Source organism: Mixophyes fleayi, chromosome 11 (genome assembly GCF_038048845.1).
Source record: "Mixophyes fleayi isolate aMixFle1 chromosome 11, aMixFle1.hap1, whole genome shotgun sequence".
NCBI classification, from domain to species: Eukaryota; Metazoa; Chordata; class Amphibia; order Anura; family Limnodynastidae; genus Mixophyes; species Mixophyes fleayi.
This window is the reverse complement of record NC_134412.1, coordinates 95,482,963-95,498,078: the sequence shown is the minus strand read 5'-3', so window position 1 is coordinate 95,498,078 and position 15,116 is coordinate 95,482,963. Positions and strand designations below refer to the sequence as shown.

At 43.9% G+C, this 15,116-nt stretch overlaps 1 protein-coding gene across 2 annotated transcripts in view; it reads right to left on the bottom strand.

Annotated features, from left to right (window-relative positions):
- The window catches only part of LOC142107214 (CMP-N-acetylneuraminate-beta-galactosamide-alpha-2,3-sialyltransferase 4-like), a 93,503-nt gene that overhangs the window by 63,371 nt on the left and 15,016 nt on the right, over positions 1 to 15,116 (bottom strand). Inside the window, exon 2 of one of the 2 annotated variants that reach the window (XM_075190467.1) lies at positions 7,154 to 7,501. The gene's annotated coding sequence lies outside the window, so the exon portion shown is untranslated. Of the gene's footprint in view, positions 1 to 2,645; positions 2,693 to 7,153; positions 7,502 to 15,116 lie in introns of those variants that run through there. The other variant, XM_075190468.1, reaches the window with a different exon arrangement.

Genomic DNA, 15,116 nt, shown 5'->3' with positions numbered 1-15,116 from the left:
AACATTAGCAAGCAAGACCAGCCATTCTACAATAAGATTTGATTGTACAGTACAGGTTGGGCTGGGTACAGACTACAGTGTTGTCAGCCGATCAGTGTGTACGCTGCGACGATGAGAGATTATCACTCCAAAATCCATCCTATCAGTGCATAAGTTTTTCGTAAACAGGACTCAAAATCTTGTTCCTCGCTGGAACAATGTTGTTCCAATCCTGCAGTGTGTATGCACTCACCATCAGGATCTCCATAGAGCTCACAGAGTCACACTCTTTGCAGACGATAGTTATGAAAAATGAAGAGCACAGAAAAAAAAAGCACTTAATACAATATGAAAAAGTTTTTTCTTGTGGAATTGTACACAAAGTAGGATTTTAATTTAATTTATCTACAGACAGTGGTTACTTGTTAGATCAGGGTGTCCCATATGCCAACGGTAAGGACATATTATTTAAACATATTCGCATTTTTTACAGAGGAAAAGTGCACCATTCAGTGGGGAGCGCTTTCATGGATAGTGCAAGATGTGTAAATAACCCACCTTGCGATTCATTTAACATAGATTCATACTCCTTTTAATAACTAGCTTTGAATGTTACATAGTTCACAACTAACTAGAGACACAAGAGAGGGGGGATAGACATAAGCAATCATATTTCACAAGACTCCCTTGGTGAAACAAGCAGCACGCCTGGGACACACACTGGGAATGGTATTTGTGAGGACCTGATCATTCCGCAATGACTGTCACTTGAACTCTGTGATGAACTGAAAATGAGGGGCCTGATTCATTAAGGAAAGGTAAGTAAAAAAATTGAGTAAACAGTCTCCTGCACACAACCATGATATAATGCAAGGGGTGAAAATTAGTTTTCTATTTTGCACCCAAGTTAAATACTGTCTGTTTTTCATGTAATATCAACTTTAAGGGGGGTATTCAATTGACGGCGGGATCGCCGAAAATCCTGCGCTCAAAGAATATTACCGTTAATACGGTAATTACTCGCTGGATTTCAGCTCGCTGCTCCCTGAGCTGCGAGCTGAAATCTAGCGAGTAAATTACCATATTAACGGTATTTACGCACAGGATTACCGTATTAACGGTAATATTCTTTGAGCGCGGGATTTTCAGCAATCCTGCCGTCAATTGAATTCCCCCCTAAATGTCAGTGTACAAATAGGCTATCAAGTATTTGTGTGTGCTACATGAAAAAAACAGAAAGTATTTAACTTATGTGCAAAATAATAAACTAATTTGCACCCATTGGATTGTAACATGGTTTTGTCCAGGAGACTGCTTACTCATCATCATCATCATCGACATTTATTTATATAGCGCCAGCAAATTCCATAGCGCTTTACGCAATTTTTTTTACTTAACTTTCCTTAATGAATCAGGCCCGAGGTTATTAAATGAGAGTATCATTCTTATATGCGATTCCAACATTCAAAAGAGTATTGTGTTATTTGCGGTTTCTGTTCATTTGCAAAATAAAGGATTTTTACAATCAACACATAAGATTTAATTTAATTGAAAGGTCTTATAGAAGATGTCTGTTATATGAGTGCATTTTACAGCCAATCAGAAGCGGATCACTAGGAACAGCCTCACCGAAGAGGTAAGTCAGCTGGCCCAGTGAAAAATTTCGGCGTTAAGTGATTTTCTATTGCCCCCCCCCAATGCGCAAAATGCGGGATCCTGGACGGCAGCCTTCTCTGCCAGAAGTCCGGAATATCTGGGGGTCTCCCGGACATTGCAGGAGAGTAGCACGTATAGTCAAAGCAATTCGCAAAATATAGATTTGTCTACTGATTGAGCATTGAGTTTAAGAAGTGTTGTTACTCTTCATCAAATGTAGCATTTATCCAATAGCGCAGATATAAAACAATTTCTGCATTTCGGGGGATAATCTTTAAAAATGGAGCAGGCTCAAAGGGCAGAAAAATATGATCATAATATCAACACCATTGTTATATAAATGTTTTTACAGCGAAGTCTCACACCAAAGCTTAGTAAATATTACGGCATAAATATATACAAATACTCCTGAGGTTTGTGCAAGAAGGAGGGGGGGGGGGGGGGGGGTGCTATTCCCAGGCACAGGGTGCAGCTAGATGTTTATTTTAACAGGTGTAGCAAAGATATGTTTGAACATATGGGGAAGTTCTCAAGAATATATGTGCAATTGTGTTAATTAAATTGAATTAACCCAATATAATACAAAACAATACAATAAAAAACAAAACAAAAAACCAGTGCACCCAACAGTAGTCTGCGCTTATAATTGAAACAGTGATATGCGCTTGTATTTAAGAAGTTCTGGACATGTCACAGGTGAACATCATGATGCTAATAAATAAACAATAAAATGATGCATGCAAACAGGAATTCCTACTACTGACACAGGCACATAGAACCTAAACATACCAACATGTACCATAACATGTTTATGTCCTAATATGCATGTATGTAATGAACTCAAGAAATAAATATCTGTGTCTTATGATAACATTTCACAGGAGGAACTGCAAAATAAGCGTCACCCAGAGACAATATGGTTCAGGTTTTCCAATCTCACTCTCACTAGTTTGCAGACCGCTATAAATGTCTCACATTATACAAACGTCTTTTATAGTTGTTTCACTCACCAATTTTTGTTCCAAGACTGTGAGCAGGGAACACAAGGAGATTTGTGGGCTGCTTGTAACCTTCTATTGCTCAATGTGCTCCACCCAACTTCTGCTTTCACTTCTATTGACATGTACCACCCACCTTAATGCCGGACAAGCGTTCAGCCCTCTGCCGTCAACCACATGGACACTAATTATTCTGGGTTAATAAGGAAGAGAGAAGTCACTTTCTGCACAGTCTGCTATCTCAAACTGGAGACGGACAAGAAGTGACAGGGTCAGCATGGAATACACAGTAGGAATAAAGGCATTTAATGTGAAAAATATGACAATTACATTGTTAAAACGTCAACATTCTCATTTAGGGGTCTATTTATCAAAGGCTGAAAAGCCCTAGGGCGGGTGAGAACAGGGTGTTTTTGTTGGCCATACGGCTTTGTTCTGTCCATCAAGGGTTCCCCGCTATTGATAGCTCGGCCATTGCGTATGACATCCCTTGATGTTTGCTCTGTTATCACCATCTCAGGAGCGGTAAGTCAGTTGTCCCATGAGAAAAAATGTGGCAATTAGTGATTTTCTATTGGGCACCCTCCCCATCAATGCGCAAAAACGCATCATCATGACGAGACCCTGGAGGGCAGCTACAATCCTGGGAGTCAAAAGTCTTTTACATTGTACCACTGCTTTATTACAGGACGAAGTATAGAGTCCATGACATGGGATCAGGGGCACATTACAATGGCCCCGGAGTGCCTGGGGGCCCTGTCCTTGCTGTGCAGTGGGAGGAGCCAACCTGACATGGCCAGGCCACTCCAGTGGCTATGGGAGGGGTCCCAAGAAGTCTCTGTACCAAGACCGGAAATTTCTCTTGCGGCGGATAGGAGAGAGAGACAGAAATCACCAGCAAATCATTACAGAAGGTTTTCTCGTTTTAAACTACAGTTGATATGAACATCTATGCTGCAGATCTGCACATTTATACATTTCATATACTGATACATGTTATGTGCTTAGATTTTTTTTTCTATGGTGCCATAAAACCAACACTGAGACTCACAGACAAACTGGGAGGAATGGCAACTTCACACGTAAGGGCTGGTCCAATCCGAACACTGTGCGAGAAACCCCCCCAGAGTATTAGCGTGGTGTATATACAGCAATCTCTATGCATTAATGTTGAAATATGATCATATGGACATCACAGACAACCAACACACTGTGCCGCACAGCCGACAACCAACAGAATGCGCCGCACAGCCGACAACCAACAGAATGCGCCGCACAGCCGACAACCAACACGCTGTGCCGCACACCCCACAACCAACAGAATGCGCCGCACACCCCACAACCAACACACTGTGCCGCACACCCCACAACCAACAGAATGCGCCGCACACCCCACAACCAACAGAATGCGCCGCACACCCCACAACCAACACACTGTGCCGCACACCCCACAACCAACAGAATGCGCCGCACACCCCACAACCAACAGAATGCGCCGCACACCCCACAACCAACAGAATGCGCCGCACACCCCACAACCAACAGAATGCGCCGCACACCCCACAACCAACAGAATGCGCCGCACAGCCGACAACCAACAGAATGCGCCGCACAGCCGACAACCAACAGAATGCGCCGCACACCTGACAACCAACAGAATGCGCCGCACAGCCGACAACCAACAGAATGCGCCGCACAGCCGACAACCAACAGAATGCGCCGCACAGCCCACAACCAACAGAATGCGCCGCACAGCCGACAACCAACAGAATGCGCCGCACAGCCCACAACCAACAGAATGCGCCGCACAGCCGACAACCAACAGAATGCGCCGCACAGCCGACAACCAACACACTGCGTCGCACCCCCGACAACCAACAGAATGCGCCGCACAGCCCACAACCAACAGAATGCGCCGCACAGCCGACAACCAACAGAATGCATTAAACATATTGACAATCAGCCCCAAACACCGGTTTTGGGAGTCGCTCTCCTCTGTATTCCTAAACAGGACACATTTCACAAGAATTCCTCTTTGTCGTCATTTGAACTTGAGCTGAACAGAACACGCTGCTGTTGGAAGCTCACTCATTAATCCACAATCCAACACTCCGCAGCCAGCTGACCCGTCATGACTTCAGCCTTGTCCGTTCTACCTAAATAATGACACCTGGCAGAATAACATCTCTTGGACACACAGTTTGGGAAGCCTGTCAGTAACGTTCGCTCTACACAAGACGCGGAGGCTCATCAAGGACGCGGTGTGATGCCAGGCGCTGTGTGTGGGAGAGAAGAGGGTTTTCCTGATGTGATCGTGTTACACCCAGGATTATACACAGAGACTGAGGGGTGGTGTTGTCAGCCCTGTAGTTTACAGCACCGGCTGACGTTACACGAGCCGCCTGCTGCAGAGAGATAACAACATAATCTGCGCTATTTACCTGCACACAGCCAGGAACTAGTCACAGCGCTTAAATGTCTTAAAGGTAGGAGACAGCGGATTGAATTTCTCCCACATGACGCAGGTTTGGCGGCAGCCCTGAACCTCCCTTGTGTGCTTCATATATCACACAGATCCCCAAATACATAGGGCATGTGGGCAGCACAGTGGCTCAGTGGTTAGCACTGCCCCACAGCACTAGGGTCATGAATTTGATTCCCGAGTAGGGCCCAGTGGTGCTCCAGTTTCTCCCACATACTAGTAGGTTAATTGGCTGCTGACAACATTAAGCCAAGTCTGTTTATAGTCTATTATTGTACAGCTCTATGATGAAACATTGGGTCTTACTTATCAGTGACTGGAGACACAAATATAATTCTGTTCTTGTTTCTGACTCCAAGACAGTGACAACAAGGTATAAGGAGTATAGTGAAGGTTTATAGTGGAATCTGCTGTCTTCTACCCACTTATGAAACTGCCAACTAATTCTTTATTTATACAGTTACAATATAACTCTACCTTATACAGGTGGCCAAAGTAGACACCTTAAAGGGCGTAAAATAGACTTCTGAATAAAGAACAAATTCTGCCTATAAAAGGAATCAGCAGATATTCTGAAACAAATTGTTACATTGTTTTCATTACATAACATTCCTATAGAAGTCACAGGGTGCGTCCACAGATCTGATAAGGAGACTCTGCTGAACCATCTGTTAACTTCAAATGAGTGGTCAACTAAACGTCACTGATATACTATGTGTTAGGAGTTATATACACTATACATGTGATAATATATATATATATATACCCACTACACGTCACTGATATACTATGTGTTAGGAGTTATATACACTATACATATGATGCTACAACTCAGGCAGATTACAATAATTAATATAGTGCTGTATTAATCATAGAGATATATATATATATATATATATATATATATATATATATATATATATATATATATATATACACACACATATAACACACACACACACACACACACACACACACACACAGTATAGTGATACATTGCATGGATAAGTGTCGCTTACTAACAGCTACAACAGACACGGACGTTACTAGATCATTAGATTATTGTAAGCACTTTGTACAATATACTGTAAGACTCGGAGCTGAATCCAGTCTGATAATAACACAAACTAGCACAGAACCAGCAGTAATGTTATTGCACATTAACCATACAGTTCTGCAGATGTAACATGCTAGGTACAGACACATTGTCATTCTGAGGTGAGGATCTCCACAAGTCCGGGTATCCCAGATCCTGTACTCAGGGGGCCCTAACAGTATAATGATCTCCAGATGCTGGAGCACAGGTGTAGTCGTTAGTGACTGATACAATGTAACACATTCACATGTGGTGTAATTATATCACTGGGCACCCGGTGAACCTGCCCTGCTGCACTGCACACAGCCCCATGTGGCACAGAACCAAGGATTACCAGCAGGCTTCATACAAACCGCTAGAAAATAATTGTAAATAAGAAATGTAACACGTCTTTCTACAATCATGCTTGAAACATAGGTGTATGTGTGCACTGAAGCCAAAACAGAACCGCTCTCTATTCTGGTACTGATCACCTATAATGCATCTATGCATAATAAGCTCTTTAATGCAGGACGGGGCAAATCCGGGCGCCAGGTAGCCAATACGTCTAATAAATGACTACTACTCACTACTCACACTAATGCCCCCTCACAACTATCCCAATCTCCACTCTTGTTTCAGCTGTGCCCTCTTCCCCTTAGAATGTAAGCTCTCTGTCTGTATTTATTTTGTCTGCCTTGTCTGTTCTTGTTTCACGCATGTCCTGTTTGATGTATGTCGTTGTCTTTCCTACTGTACGGCGCTGCGGAGCACTGTGGCATCTTACACATTATCTATAATAATAATAAATTATACTGGCACCTATCATCTAGGAGTCATTTGTACTGTCACCAATAGATGCAAATCTTTCCTGTCTGCTCCAAGGATTCACTAATGTTATTTTGCCCACCCCTGCTTTAATGGGGGGAGGGGGGCAGCTAGTTTTTACATTGATTTTGTTACCTTTATAGTAGCTGTTTCCTGATGCAGGTCCAGGATCCGTATGGAGAGAAGGTTCTGGTAAAATACTGGCTAGGTTCTGGCCTTCTAGGGTCCCCGGTATAGTGACGGATCTAAGATACAGCTCCTTGATGGAGTAGCGGTTATATGGTCCTGTTGGAGTGATAGCTCTTGGGTCCAGTTCTTTTATATAGCATCGGTTAGGGTGTCCTCACAGAGCAGAGGATAGGAGTTCCCCACGGATGTCTCCTGCTGCTATTCCGGATATATCTCGTATACACAGCTATGGTTGTATTTGGAAACTTTTCCAGATAACAGGATCATTCTTCCACCACAACATAGTGTAGAAACCTGATGGAGAGATGCAGAGTAAATATCAATAGTAGAAATGTCTGGCTCAGCGTGTAAACAAGTCACCCTCAGCTGCACCGATTACAGTCTCAGCAATTAGAACTTCATTTCATATGTGATGATTTCAATACAAGGCACAGAAAATCCCTGGAGTGTCTCCACCCCTCTGCTGTGCGGATCTCAACCCCCCCCCCCCCTCCCTAGAATAACAGTCCTTGTGTGAGAGACACCCGTCCGGTCTGCTCATCACACTTTATAGGAGTATAGTGGGATATGCACTTTATAACTACAAGAGTCAGGAGCTGAAGGTCACCCCCTGACATCATCAGATTTGGATTTACTTCACCCAAACCCTAAAATATTGTTTCCAATATAAATGGCAGAAAAAGAGTTTATGTAAATGCAGTTCATGCAGAAACCTGCATATATGCCAGTAACAGGAAAGGTGCAAATACATTCGCAGACCACAATAGGGGTGGGTCTTAACAGGAAAGCAGGTAGGGTTTAAACACAAGGTGCCCATTTGTGGGCGGGGTTTTGGCAGGGCAGAGGCGGTGCTTATTTTGTACCACTTTGGGTATTCTAAATGTTGGGAGGTATGTTAGTTGTATACTAGGTGCACATGACGCCGCAGAGGATGCGTCTCAAGAAGAAGAATTTGGGCCAATTTTGGGACAAACTCTACATTAGGCCCATAATGTATGTAAATAATACATTATAACGCCTATAGATTTTTCTGTGTATTAGCATGTAAATAATCTTCCCAAATAAAAAAAATGGACAGCTAAAATACATTGTAGCATCACACCAGTAAAAACTTAAATTACAAACACTGGTAGCACAGGGCAGCACGGTGGCTCAGTGGTTAGCACTTCTGCCTCACAGCCCTGGGGTCATGAGTTCAATTCCTGACCATGGCCTTATCTGTGTGGAGTTTGTATGTTCTCCCCATGTTTGCGTGGGTTTCCTCCGGGTGCTTTGGTTTCCTCCTACACTCCAAAAACATACTGGTAGGTTAATTGGCTGCTAACAAAATTGACCCCAGTCTCTCTCTGTCTGTCTGTCTGTGTAAGTTAGGCAATTTAGACTGGAAGCTCCAATGGAGCAGGGACTGAAGTGAGTGAGTTCTCTGTAAAGTGCTGCGGAATTAGTGGCGATTATATATATATATTATATAAAGAATGGTAATAATAATTTGATGAGAGCTGTTATTTTAGAGCTTTGATCCAGCATCATTGATCAGCTGCTGATGTATCATACAAAGTCCCACTGATCAACAGTAAAACGTGCAAATCACTAATACAAATCACCAGAATTTCATAAATAGCTCATTATTTCAGCTCCTTGCCAGAAAAGCTTGCAATCTAATATTGCAAAGGGCCCAAGATGAATTAAATTTCCCCACATACTACCATGCTATATATACTGTGTGCAATAAGTAACAGAATCTACGAGTGTAGCACTGGGCCCCCAGGAACAATGGCCCCCAGCATCCATACATGTAATTCCTAATCATCTATATAGTATGAGGATAAATATTATGACTATACTGCAAGACACTGAGGCGGCTCATTACAGCTGTTACTAACAGTGACATGACTCCAAATTGCACTCGTCTTCTGATGACAAATCTGCCAGCACTCTGCTCCATGCTGGATCCTGATCTGGAGCCAACATTATCAGGCATTAGGCTGGCGAATGAGACGCTGACAGCCTGAGATCATACACAACATATAAACAGTGTAGCTGCTGCAGATCTGGTCTGCTTAGTCTAGGCAGTGGTAATGCACATTAGCTACACGGATATAACACAGGTTTAGACTTCACTCTCTGAGCAGTTAATAGCAATCCTTGTTGTATTATCGTGTTACATTGTCACTTACCCACTGGTGCTGCCTTAACCTTCATTAGCGCCAGTAACAACATTGGTGGTATAAATGCACATCTAGTCCAATGCACAGATCAATACACAATGGTACTGAAGGGCACTAGGAGTAGCCCTGGTTACCTTATAGGCTTACACTAGTCACATGTACATTACACTTACAGATGTTCTGCCATCTACATAACACAACCCCCTCCTCATCCAGATTTATATTTACGGAGCCAATCCTAATATTTTACAGAAATACAGAAGTGGAAATTGCTCAATCAGTTTATAGGTTCACAGCAGGTGCATGAAAGCGCGGGGTTGTTCAGAGAGGAAGAAAATACAGACAAAAATCCCCCAGCGCACGGCTGTGAACCAGTAATGGAGCCGCGATTCTATTTGTACTTAAAATGCAGAAATCTCAGTTACACACAGTTGCAAATCCACGATAAGCAACCTGCCGTGTCAAGGTGCTTCTGCTAGTAGGGTGGTCCTAGCTATATACAGGGTCGTACATTCATGTTATAGTACCAGCACTCCCTATTAGCTACTGATACCAGAACATCATCATCTATTTATATAGCGCCACTAATTCCGTAGCGCTGTACAGAGAACTCACTCACATCAGTCCCTGCCCCATTGGAGCTTACAGTCTAAATTCCCTAACACACAGAGAGAAACACAGATTAGAGTTAATTTGTCAGCAGCCAATTAATCTAATCGTATGTTTTTGGAGTGGGAGGAAACTGGAGAACCTGGAGGAAACCCACACAAGCACAGGGAGAACATACAGACTCCTCACAGATAAGGCCATGGACAGGAATAGAACTCATGACCCCAGAGCTGTGAGGCAGAAGTGCTAACCACTAAGTCACTGTGCCTCAAACACACAAGACAGAAATGAAAGTTGCTCAATCAATTCTTAGGTTCACAGCGAGTGCTTGAAAGGCTTTTGGGCAGCATTTGAGGGTATCCCTTGTTTCCTTACAGGCAGGTTCTCCTGTTCCTTAGCCAGGGAGCGGAGTGGGAATGCGCCTTCTTCGCTGCAATTCTTAGCAATGCTGTCACCACAGCACCTCGTCCCGCAGGATTCTCCGCTCCCCGAGTTAATGAACAGGCCCCTTAGTCCCATAACATGATGTAACCTTATCAGATATGCCACAGAAGCCAGGACAGATACTTCCACTAGACACAGGTACATTATACTTGCAAATATTCTGCCATCAGCGTAACACAACCTCATTCTTTATGCAGCTCTCTATTTCCGATGCCAAACCTAATATTTTACATATCATTTTGTGCAACACATGAGCTCTTGAAATAAACATACATACACATATTATTATTACCATTTATTTATATAGCACCACCAATTCTGCAGCGCTGTACAGAGAATTCACTCACATCAGTCCCTGCCCCATTGGGGCTTAGTGTCTAAATTCACACACACACACACACACACACACACACATAGAGACAGACTAAGGTCAATTTGTTTGCAGCCAATTAACCTACCAGTATGTTTTTGGAGTGTGGGAGGAAACCAAAGCACCTGGAGGAAACCCACGCTAACACTGGGAGAACATACAACCTCCACACAGATAAGCCATGGTCAGGAATTGAACTCATGACCCCAGTGCTGTAAGGCAGAAGTGGCCACTAAGCCACTGTGCTAATATATTATATATATACACTCACGTATACATATAGTCAGTCGTATCTGCGACCACGCCCCAGTCTGAATCCATATGCAATTGTTCAGACACGTTCCTTACTGTGTATTGCCTACGTTACAAATACTAGCCAGGACTCCCGGATTCCAGGTAGGTCTCCCGTACTCCGGGTAGAGTATGGCAGCCTCCCGCATCATTGAATTAGATCCAAGAAGTCGGCGAGTATGTGTTTATCACTCCTTCCCTGCCCCATCTAAAAGTCCCAGGTCTGAATAGCCGCAGTTGCACAAGTTCACTTTCTAAGCATGCGCAGTGCAAAAAAAACCAAGATACACTACGTAAAACGGGCGTACGCCTCCATCTGAATCAGGCCCAACGTGTCAAAAAACCTGAATAAGCCGGAACGCTAGTAAAACCTCAGGTGAGTGCGGTTCGTAGGGTCAGGCCCAGTAAGTGTACAATAGCCGGTATTATCAGAACAGCAGAGTATAAGGCATGAAACCCAGGTCCCCCACCATTAACTAGCCATCATTAACTAGCCATCATTAACTAGCCATCATTAACTAGCTATCATTAACTAGCTATCATTAACTAGCCATCATTAACTAGCTATCATTAACTAGCTATCATTAACTAGCCATCAGTAGGTGAGATTATGGAAGCCAACATAAATCAGTACTGTCCCCTCTGCAGTTATCTACCCTCTCATGTGTATGTATAACTATAAATACCTTTCACATGTAGTGTTAACAGAAGTGTTGGCATTTTGTAGTTAAACATGTCCATACACGCTATAACAGACAATTCATTTGATTAAGACCTTATGTACTGAACCGGCAGCACGTATGTGGAGTAAAGACTGATCTACACTGACGGATGGACAATGACTATCTGTATGTGGTCACTGTCAGACCACGCTAACCGTGTGCTGGAGAGCTGAACTAAAGTGTCTGTACATGTATGGCCACGCCTGTCAGAGATCCAGCCTCTCTGAACTGGGGTTCACGTCTTCAAGGGACCCAAACTCATTACAATTTAGTCTCATCATTTGCTTCATTCTGACTGGATTGTACAGATATCATTCAGCGTGTGGGAGGCAGAGAAATGGATTCATTCAGATTGTATGATATGTACATTGGCTGGAAATGTTTTCTCTCGATGCAAATAAAGTGTGTGTTCAGTGTGTCTGTGCGTGTGTACAGTGTGTGTGTCCAGTGTGAGTGTGCAGTGTGTGGGTACAGTGTGTGTGTGTATGTGTGCAGTGTGTGTCCAGTGTGAGTGTGTGGGTACAGTGTGTGTGTGTGTGTGTGTGCAGTGTGTGTCCAGTGTGAGTGTGCAGTGTGTGGGTACAGTGTGTGTGTGTATGTGTGCAGTGTGTGTCCAGTGTGAGTGTGCAGTGTGTGGGTACAGTGTGTGTGTGTATGTGTGCAGTGTGTGTCCAGTGTGAGTGTGCAGTGTGTGGGTACAGTGTGTGTGTGTGTGTGTGCGTGCGTATGTACAGTGTGTGTGTGTGTCCAGTGTGAGTGTGCACAGTGTGTGTGTGTCCAGTGTGAGTGTGCACAGTGTGTGTGTGAGCACAGTGTCTGCGAGTGTACACAGTGTGTGCGAGTGTACAGTATGCATGAGCACAGTGTGTGTACATTCTACAATCTTTCACTGCATTGTGCATTTTCTGCCAAGGTAAACAAGCCGATCTTTGCAATGCAATTAACCCACTTAGGACCTCAGACAAATTCCGTGCACTGTGTATGGGAGATTGCAAGACAATTGATGCTGGGTATAATAGACACTTAAGATTGGTTCATCAAAGATTTGTAATGTTTTTAGGCATTTTTACTTCCGTTTTGATGTTTGTTTGTTTTTTTTTTTTTTAAATAAGTCTTTGCCATATTTTATTTTGTTAAATCCAGGGATCTACAAATTCAGAAACCTATTCACACACATTCTTATTTACTTTTTAAATACTTTCCCGTGGTTAGTGGTTCATTGTGTCAGTAAAATGACATTTCATCTCCTTACAATATATCACAAGAATTTGGACACCAGAAGGGGAGGTCACTGACTACAGCTATACGAACAGGTTACTGCCTTCATGTCTAGGACGTGCGATTGTTGAAATAAAGTCTGTACCTTTTTGCTGAATAAGCATCTCTCATTCCCTATTAGATGCACCATTGCCGACACATGAAGCTACTCTGCCCCCTGTAACTCTGGGTCTCTAGACGGGAGCCTCTATCTGCCTGATCCCAAGAGACAAAGTGCATGAAATGTACCAGGAGTGATCACAAACTACTCAGTTCACATAACACAATACAGCCGTCCCAGAGGGAATACAGACTGTGGAACGGAGATATAAAAAGCCCATTATCTGTCCTTTCAGCCTGGAATCTATTAACAACCCTGCGAATAAGCTTCATTGTCTGATATCCTGAGAGTCCAATACAACCAGCGCTCAGCCGGGGAAGGAAAAAGTCAAAATAAAGAGAAGGCAGAGACACCTCTCTTTGCACGATGGAGGGGGGGACACAACTCTCACACACCAGGATTTCAGGATGTCCTGTAAGGAGCAGAGCGAGCTGCTGACAGTGTTAATATTGCAGCTGCACAGATCAGCTCTGGCAATCTCCGCCGCCCCTCCCTGTGTCATGTCTTCCAGATGTGGATGATGTCAGTGCACAGACTGTGGCCACAGATCGTGCTTTGTTGGTGGCAAACAGGGAGAGCAGGGGCTCTGAAAAGGAATCACGCCGGCGTTCTGCACCGTGCCGCCGGCGTTCTGCACCGTGCCGTCTGCGTTCTGAGCGACAACTTACAATCTGCTGGCTGTGCCAATTCCTGATTCCAGCTGATCTCTTTGTTTGTAGGTCCAGTACAAGACGCACAAAGTGACGGATTGTCGTAGGGCGTTTTGGGCAGTAGCCTGGGATCCAGGGCCGTAAGCGGATTCAGAACTTCCCATACGAAGTCAGTGGGACAAGTACGACCTCGACAAGAGATAGTCCGTTTGGGTTGAGGGGCTTGAAATATATTCCAGTGATCTTGGGGAAAGTATATTATTAAGACACACCCGGCGCGTACTACAGAAATATAGCAACACGGTAGCGCAGTGGTTAGCATTGCTGTCTCACAGCACTGGGTTTGTATGAGTTTTACCATGTTTGCGTGGGTTTCCTCTTGGTGCTTCCAGTTTCTCTCACATTCCAAAAACATATGTGTGTGTGTGGGGTGGGCCTTCCATGCACTAATACAATGCAACGTACTAATAGCACACATCAGCCATGAGAAGCAGGTGTGCAGGGTTCTAAAGCATTAAACACAATGGACCTGAGTCATTAAGGAGAGCAAGGCAAAAAACGGAGCAAATGTTCTCAGGGACAAACCATGTTACAATGCAAGGGGTGCAGATTAGTTGATTATTTTGCACATAAGATAAAAACTGGCTGCTTTTTCAAGTAGCACACAAATACTTGCTAGCTTTATTTTTACACTGAAAGTTAATCTAGGACATGTCCTACCTCAACTATAAATCTGTCCCCAAATTTAAAATTTACCTCCCCCTCCAATGCTACATGGTTTTGCCCAGGTGCAAAGTTACTCTTTTCATACTTTGCTCTCCTTAATGATTCAGGCCCAAAACAAAACTCTTCTTCTACTGTGAAAGGGACAGGCTCCACTGCACAGAGTTGACTCGCTGCCATACGCCGATGTTTCGTCTTGCATGCGCAGTAACGTCAGCTCTGGCCTAATGAGGGGAGGAGTATGCACGCCACTGGAAAAAGTCAGTAACGCCATTCTGAGATGTCTAGCGGTGAAAAGTAAAGCTTCCCTGAGAAGTCCTATAGCAGACGAAAGGCGCTGGGTCCTACATACAATATTTTAACCCCTCCGGCAACCATCAGTTCCACGTGCGGACCACTGAGGACGCTGGAGACCTCCCGTACACAAGGAGCGGACACCAGGAAACAAGACAGCGTCACTGGACAGACTACAAAGAGCCGGCTAGGGCAAAAGATACGTTAAGCCCATTTTGCATTCCATCTATACCCGTATCTGTGCCGGAACAACACCACCA